The following is an 8,772-nucleotide window of genomic DNA, read 5'->3' on the forward strand; positions in this document are numbered from 1 at the left end:
CGTGAACTCGAGAGATGCGGCTACAGCTACCGAATGCGGCGTGGATGCGGTGACGGCGACAATCTTGAACGAGCATCTGTACAATGCTACGATGGAACGTTCTGACGGCGATTCATCAGGCATGCGCATTTGGACCACGCAATTTGACCCGCACCAAACGCCTTCATCCGCTACGTCACCACTCACCGGCTGTATAAAGTCAACTGCACAGCGGCAATCGAGCAGTGGGCACGGCGGGAGCCTTGGAAGCATGCAACTAAAGAACTCAAGGAGAGGGCTGAGTCGGGCTGGTTGGTTCATGTTGAATGGTACGGCAAAACAGCGCTGACGGACGGGACGGCGCATGTGTTTGTCTCATCTTCTTCCGTCCCGTCCGTCAGCGCTGTTTTGCCGTACCATTCAACTAAAGAACCCCTTCTTGTTCTTAATCCAGGGGAGAGGCTACGGCCATGTTCCTGGCTATCGTAGTGATGATGTTTTCTTGCTGCTCTTGCCGTGCCCACGGTCGTTTTTAGAAGTGCTGAAAAATGTTTACAGCTGCTTTGTTGACCTACTGCCTTGCTGTGGTGATGTTGAATCGAATCCGGGTCCTTCTACCGCGGAAATGCTTACAACGATAATGGATGCCTTGAAGGAACTAAAGGAAAGTGTGGCCTCAACAAACAGTCGCCTAGACAAAACTATTGATAAATTAACTTCCACTGATCAAAAAGTGAACGATATTTCAACCACGGTTGCGAATTACACAACAAAGGTAGAAGAATTGCAAAAAACTGTCGACAGCCTTTTTCTGAAAGTGGACGATCTCGAGAACCGAAGTCGCAGAAACAATTTAATCATGTATGGCTTGAAGGAAGAAAGCGAAGATGTTTCACATTCATTGGAACAGAAGGTGGCGCAAATTATTGAAGATAAACTAAAGATCCCTAATTTGCAAATGGAGCGCGTCCACAGAATTGGGAAAGCACGTGAGGATAGATGTCGACCTGTAATATTCAGGCTTTCAGACTACAGGGACAAATCAAGGATACTGAGAGCATGCAGCGCCTTTAAAGGCTCAGAATTCAGCGTTTCGGAGGACTTTTCGCCCCGAGTCCAAGTGATAAGAAAAAAACTTTGGGCCTATACAAAACCAAACAGAGACAAAGGCGACAAGGTAGTGTCATCATTCGATAAGGTCAAAATAAACGGGAAGGTTTACAGATGGGACGAAGGACTGAACAAGGCTGTTCCGCTGGAATTGAAGTGACACACTTGGCATAATTCTAGCAAAAAGAAACGAAACAGCGCCTTGCAGCCAACAAAACCACACCCAGACAGAGCACCGCTATCTGTACTAAATGTCAACGCTAGAAGCGTCGTGAACAAAATCGATGAACTCGAAAGCCTTCTTCTTGGTTGCGGCCCTGACGTCACGCTTCTCACGGAAACATGGCTCCATGACAGTATCCCTGATACTGACGTTATCCGCCTCGTGCGCTGGTATGAGGGCGCCACCGCTCCGAAACATGAAGCGCCACCTGCGGCCGAACCGGTCGGTAGCTGTCTGTTCCGCCGTTTCAAGAATGGCAGCGCCAAGCCGTAGCTGCGTGCTCTTTTGCGGCTTCAGACGTATTGCAGATGTGGATGAGTTTTTTAAAGGCAGCAGCGTGACGCTTGGCCAACAATTGTTTAACGCGCAGCATGTTTACGGCGTCCGAGAAGAGCTGTCAAGCGTCACGGGGCCGTCAGACATCCTAGGAAAATGCGTGGCGGAAATGAAGAGCGTCGATTACGACGTGCGGCTTGAGGTAAGCACCTAGCTTTTAGCTAACATGTGCGCACGTGCCTGAGCTCTTAATATGGTTTCTTAGCTTTCGGGAGGCGATCGGAGCATCGTGAAAGCCACCTGCACCTGCAAGGCGGGTCGTGAGGGCTGGTGCAAGCACGCTGCGGCGGTAGCTGTTTACGTGAACAACCACCACCATACGTCGTGCACGGACCTGCCATGTGCGTGGAACAAGCCGGCAGCCCGCCCGACACTCGACGAGAAGAAACTGGTCAAGGACCTCTTTTCAAGTAAGAGTGATTGATTTTTCCCACCACAGTAATCAAATTAACGCGTTTTCTATAACTGTCACCTAGGACGGCCTCTGCCAACGCCGGTACTGCAGCCACTCGACCCGGCCATCGTTCACGCGCAGTTTCCAGACCTCAACTGCACAATAAGGCATGTTCTTGATCATGAAACTGTCCAGATCAATGAGCAAGGAACGCCACCTTCAGATACTGTTGACACAACAGGCCCCTCAAACGCTCACCTGATCAGGAGGATCTTAAAAAACGAGCGACAGCGGTTCAGTGCGTTTGAGGTAATATCTGTGTCACCTCTAAAGTTGAAAAGGTGTGACATGCTGTCAGCAGTATCCACCAGAGAAAAAACGCTTTATGAGAAGTGTGTGCGCAAAAGTCTTGATGAAATAGTCGAGATTGCTTTAATTACCAAAGGTCAAGCAGCTGTGAACAGGTTTGTTAACGTTTTACACTTTACATGCGACTTCTTAGTGTCCCTGTGCTAATATTATGTGTGATTTATTACAGGTGGCATCTAGAAAGGCACCTACGAGTAACAAGCTCCACAGCACATCGCATTAAAACGAGGACAAGCGCATTCGAAGCCCTTGCGGACAGCCTTGTAGGGAGGAGGAAGTTTTCATCTGCAGCTACCTCATAAGGTAAGCAGCAGTGCGCAAGGGATCGCGGCAACTTACGTGGCACCCTACTTGTGCTAGTGTAGCCATTAGCTGTACAAAAGAGGAAATATGCTGTGTATGCATAAAATGGATGCTTCCTTTCAGAATATATGTGAAAAGTAGGCATTGCCTTATGCAATAGAGACACAGTTACCCAAAGTTCAGCCAGAAATTGTGTCACATACTTTCATGCTACAATGTATACCTGGATCAAACAAGTGCCATTAATTTTTACTCTGCGCAGGCAAACAGATGGAACCCAAGGCACGGGAGCACTTGTCAGAATTGCTGCAAGCTACTATTCATGAGGTACTTAAGAATTTGGTACATTTATCACCGGTTCCATCCGCATTGTCGGTTCAGGTGCTCATATTTTTTTTTTTCTGGCAGGTGGGACTCGTCATTCATCCTGAGCAGCAATGGCTCTGCTGCAGCCCGGATGGCGTGATTGCATTCGACGATGCCATTCACCTTGTAGAAATCAAGTGTCCGTTCTCTTTGAGGAATGATGTATTTATTGATCATGAGAACGAGATCAGCTACATTCCATATGTGCAAGATGTTAATGGCAAGCTGGCTGTAAAGAAAACACACCAATATTACACCCAAATAATGGTCATGTTATACATTTTGGGGGTGAAAGACGCCCTTCTCTTTGTATATTCCAGCACACGCAGTGTCACCATAATGGTTGAAAGGGATGATGCCTTCTTGGCTGAGTTCATTCCAAAGCTTGAAAACTTTTATTTCTCTTACTTGCTCAAACGGCTAGCCAAACAAGGATAAGTTTTTGTATGCCAATTTTCAAATCATTAGTGGTGTACTGTACATAGTGTTAGTATGAATAACTGTCGTTTCTGTGGCTGGATACAACATAAATCCATAGTGAAGCTCAACTTACAATCACGACTGCCGCAGAGAATTCCTCCCCGACAAAAATGTAGACAGCTGAAGAAGCTTTTGTCATTTAAACAACAACCATACCTCAAGTCAAACTTTTAAGTTCAAGAAATTTTATCCCTTCTGCTTGGTTGAATTAGTTTGCTGCTGCGGTTGGTCAGTGTAGTAATGCAGGACCAGATGGATCATGGCCCATTATTACCAACCGCTGGTTTTCGAAGGTTTGGCTTGGTCTATTGGGTTTAGCATCCCAAAGCGACTAGGGCTGTAAGGGGTGCCGCAGTGCAGGGCTCCAGATAATTTCAACTGCCTGGGGTTCTTTACCATGCATTGACATCGCACAGTACATGGGCTCTAGCGTTGTCTCCAAATTTGGTGACTGCATTGTATCCTGCTATAAAGCCAGTTTTGGTGCAATAAAGAACTTTTATTCTGTATTGCCAGTATCAAAGCAAGCAAAATCACCACATACTGTATGCCCAAGTAAAATAGGTGCAACCAAGCAATTAGATAGTAAACGTCAATAATTAAGAAAATACATTACATCCAAAACATGTCACACTTTCAAACACCTTGCAGGAAAGTTACACCAGCCTTAACTGAGTATTACAGTAAGCATTGCAAAACATATGACAAAATTGCATTAATCAACAAGAGTTGTGCACAACACAGCCATGCCTTATCGGTATGGATACACGTTTCCATGCGAAGCTGTCCATACATAGAGTCACCCATAGTAATAACTTGCATAGAAAAATAAAAGACTTCAACCAGAAAAAAAATGTATCCCTTCTGCATATGGTGGTGTGCAACAAAGTTGAAATAAAAACTTTTGCAATTCAAACTGAATTGCTTTGTGTGCTGTGATCATAAATATTTGTCCAGTTTGAAGTGCCTTGTGGGTCATGATGTATGTAATGGCATATCAAGACGACGTCATTTGATTAGCAGTTACCATAGTGAACACCTTGTAAACAATGGATGGTAAGCTCATGAGCAAACAACTTCAACCAGAAACAAACGGAACCGAGGCTCCACCATATGCATCCTGGCATAAAAAAAATTACTGTATTTGTTTGATTCATAGCAGGATGACAGGAAGCAGCAAGGCATGCAGAAAATAAACCTTGGCTCCTAAAAAAAATTCATAACTATATATTGTATGTATTAAGCAGGACATGTCAAGCGACTACTGTAAAAGTAACTCATCATAGTACACGTGTGTCTAGCATAAGTCTTGCACCTCCTTTCACAAAGCGTTGTTCTTATCAGGCTTGTGCACAACTGCAATGGATATTGTCAAAAGCACGCATCACGAAGGGTTCAAATTAGCTCTCCTGTACATCTGGAACATTTATAATTGGTGCTTGAAGATTCACAAGAATGCAGCACATTCGCATTATTTCAGTCATGTGGGGGATCAGGTCAATTGGCACCCTTGAATTCAGAACATTAAACAACCTAACTCTCTGGATCACTCTTTCAACATGTACACGCACTTGTGCTACATTATAAGTCTCCTGAAGTTCTTCAAAGATAGACTGTGCATTTCCCTTTGAAAAGGGAGGCAGAACCACAATACCGCTTTGACTATGTGCTGGTGCCTTTATGCCAGGAAAGCCTTTGTCAGCTAAGACAACATCTCCAGGCTCTATCCGGTCCAGGAATCCTGAATCTATAGTAATGTGAGTATCTGAAGCGCGGCCTCCATAGGCTTGCGATATAAAGCTAACTGTACCATTTGGCAATACACCAATCAAAAATTTTAAAGTATAGCCACCTTTGTAATGCGAAAAAAGAGCACGTCTTTGTTCCACAGTGGCTGGCTCTTCCGTTCTTAGCTCAGTGCAGTCAATTATGTATCGGCAGCTTGGGTAGTGGAGCCTAAAACAAGCAGGCATTGTTGCCTGAACAGTTTCGAGTGATGGGAAGGGTATCCACTTCTGCATTGCACTTAGCAGGTTACTCAAAACAAAAAAAAAAATATCCGGCTTACTGTAGTACGATGAAGCCCAAAAAGCACTGCAATACTGGCAAAAGACACTCCAAGTTTCATTTTCATTAAGAAAATTGCCAGCTTTTGCGAAACTGGCACATCAACTTCTCTCACAACAATAGGCGAGAGCACCGACATTAAAAGAGCAAATACACAGGTGTTCACTCCGCACAATTCTCTGAAGGCATCCTGCCTTTCGACAAGGGAGTGGTAGCCAATAAATGTGCATGTTCGCTCGTCTGGCCCAGTGGAGGAAGACTTTTTGCAGGAGTCAACTTGTATACCACAGTCGACGGTGTCACTATGGGCGACCTGTGTTGAAGCTGACCCCTGTGACGTCACAGACAGAAACAGAGTGCAGGGGCCTCCAAAAAAGTCTTCATCAGTCTGAGTCGCCTGGAAAGAAAGATGTAGAAGGCCACCGTTAGTGGCATGATAAATTAAGAATGGGTTTTGACTAATAGGCACCAATGAAAACACACCAGAGGTAAGCAAAACAAGCCGTCCACATTTAAAACAAAATTCATCCCACGCATTATGACAGAGAATGCCCCTGGTGCGGGGACAAACCAACCTTATATCATACTAAAACATAACGCTACCTTCCAAAATACACGGTGCTAAATCAGAGCAATGGGAGGCAGCGCTGCCCAGCAAGTCTGAAGCAATGTGCGACCAAAATTACAGAGCAATATAAAAGTTTATTTTTGCTCTGTCTCTGGATACAGTAAAATACACCATTCCCTTGCATTCCTAATGAATAACATGTAAAACTAGTTACAGTGATAAAAACACTACAATGAGTTGTAATAAAATTTGGCTCACCACAGATGCACTAGAGGATGCACTAGAGGATGCCATTGGTGCCTGAGGTTCATCTCCACAACTGCGCGGAGAGCCCGCGGGTGAAAATTGCTTTCCACTGCCTCCTGCAGCTTGGGCAGCCGCCGCTGGAAGTGACTGGCTTCGTCGCTGAGCTCTAGAAAATTCGAGTGAGCAAGCACGTTAGTGCTCAACACAACCTAAACTTCGTGAGCCGTGCGCAACCCAGCCAAAAAAGAAAAACTTTGCAACGTAGGCTGAACAAAGTTAGCAGCGTAAGGCAACAAACACAGAGCTCAATAAAAAAAGTTGTAGCGCCAAAAAGGACAACACACAGAAAGCGACACGGGACAGGCGCAACTACCAACTGCTTATTCAGAGCGATTGCGAAGGAATATAAAGAAACAATCAAGAGTGGGAGCAAGAACGACACATGCGCTCGAGTGTTGTGCAAGAACGGAGAAGATAACAGAGCTCTTTGTCCCGCATGAAATCTCTGACGGCTCATTACTAGCCCTTCTGCAGTGCTCACCTGTCGAATCTCTCCAGTTTCGATTCTGGTAAGGCGCCGTCACCCCTTCCGTAGCACGACGGAAATATGCTCGGCACGTAAGCAGGGTGATTGGCGATGGTGCTTTTGCGATTTCCCACGAAATGGGCGCTGCAGATGCGTGTTCGGCCCCGCACCGGTTGCCACAATTCTCCATCGGGGCTGTCAATAACAAAAAAAAATGAGACTACTTAGCAATTTTTACCGCAAACGCGAAGAATCGCAACCCTCCGAAACAAACGAAGGCGTTGTTTACCTTGCACGCCGCACCGCTCTGATCCAGCGTTCTCTCCGCTCGTCCTCATATGATCTCCACGGGAATCGATAAAACTCCACACTTGGAATCTTCCTGGCAGTATTGGCGTAACTGTTGTGGCATCCGTACACGCAACAGTATATCGAAGTGACCTTTTTTCGATTTGCACTCAGAGCAGTACCACGCTGCGCCATGGCGGAGACCGGCTGACGACGCGGCGGGCAGAAGACGGGAACAGACGCCTTTTTCGGCTGCTCCCCACAGAGGGCGCTACGTGTACGCTTGAAACACCAGCGCACGAGGCGGATACCTATCTCGCATGATATAATTCGACAAGACCGTGGCTCAAGGGGAGGTGGCGTCGCGGCCATAATTAGGAAGGGCATTAACTACACATTAATTCCTCACAACACATCTGTCGAGATGGTTTGGATTCACGTACAACTGCACCAAGGCAGCCTTCTTATGGGTGTAGTGTACAGGCCTCCAAATGCTGACATTTCGATTTTAGAATCGTTGTACAACTTTCTTCATGAGCACAGAAAACGTTACCCTTATGTTATCTTATGCGGCGACTTTAATCTACCCATGATAAACTGGGACGAACTATGCGCAAGGCCTTCATGTCTGCACTGTGAACTGCTGCTTGATATTGCTTTTTCTTTTAATCTTAAACAGATAGTGGAAATACCAACACGTGTCACTACGACTTCGAAATCAATTCTCGATCTTGTTTTTATTTCTGCAGAAGTAAGTGATTTAGGATTTACTGTTGAAGTCTTGCCAGGCATATCCGATCACGAATCTGTTCTTTTTAAAAGCAGTTTATCAAGAAAGGTGACACGAAGCATCCCCAAGAAATCCTTGGACTTTAGAAATGCTGCCGACGAAAGCGTGATTGACTACTTAGAACAGGATTTTGACTCCTTTCTTGAAAAACACAAGCTGGGAATCTTTAGCGTCAACGATTTATGGAAGCATTTTAAACATTCAGTACATGAATGCACTAAGAATTTCGTTCCCATGAAGTGTAAGAAAGCACCTCGCCACAGTCCATGGATTACTCGGGACATACTGCACCTAAAGCGTCGACTAAAACGTTGTTCACGCCTCAATTCTTGCACCACTCGCTCAAAGCTACAGTCATTGCGCACTGAACTTAAAAATAAAATTAAATTATCTAAATACAACTTTTTTAACGTTAAGATGCACCATTTTCTTACAAACGCGCCAAGAAAGTTTTGGATGCATTTAACAAACAAAAAAGCTCCGGTGACCAAAGTCAGACTGAACGGTACCGAGACCACTGATACTCAGTGTATTGCCGAGGCTTTCAACGCGTATTTTGCTTCCGTATTTTTACAAGCTGACATCTTAGTCCTGAATATGTATGCCCAAAATATGAGCTGCCGAACCTCTTTATTACGGAACAAGACATTTTTTCGTCACTGTTAAACTTAGACACAAAAAAATCTGCCGGACCAGACGAAATATCCAACAACTTTCTATTTAGGTA

The 8,772-nt window shown here is 45.1% G+C and overlaps 1 long non-coding RNA gene and 1 pseudogene across 2 annotated transcripts; one reads left to right on the forward strand and one right to left on the reverse strand.

Annotated features, from left to right (window-relative positions):
- Positions 1 to 1,623: 1,623 nt before the first annotated feature.
- Positions 1,624 to 3,215, forward strand: LOC149347675 (uncharacterized). The gene is made up of 5 exons (XR_016292184.1): positions 1,624 to 1,790; positions 1,854 to 2,058; positions 2,581 to 2,714; positions 2,977 to 3,041; positions 3,123 to 3,215. It is a non-coding gene; the product is annotated as an uncharacterized LOC149347675 (long non-coding RNA).
- Positions 3,216 to 3,351: 136 nt separating this feature from the next.
- Positions 3,352 to 7,506, reverse strand: LOC149347676 (uncharacterized; annotated as a pseudogene). Its single transcript, XR_016292602.1, has 4 exons — positions 7,257 to 7,506; positions 6,983 to 7,162; positions 6,454 to 6,607; positions 3,352 to 6,024 (listed from the first exon to the last, which is right to left on the reverse strand). The product of XR_016292602.1 is annotated as an uncharacterized LOC149347676 (transcript).
- Positions 7,507 to 8,772: the final 1,266 nt, after the last annotated feature.

Source organism: Amblyomma mixtum, chromosome 4 (assembly GCF_055824585.1).
Source record: "Amblyomma mixtum isolate Tamu chromosome 4, ASM5582458v1, whole genome shotgun sequence".
Classification (NCBI taxonomy): domain Eukaryota; kingdom Metazoa; phylum Arthropoda; class Arachnida; order Ixodida; family Ixodidae; genus Amblyomma; species Amblyomma mixtum.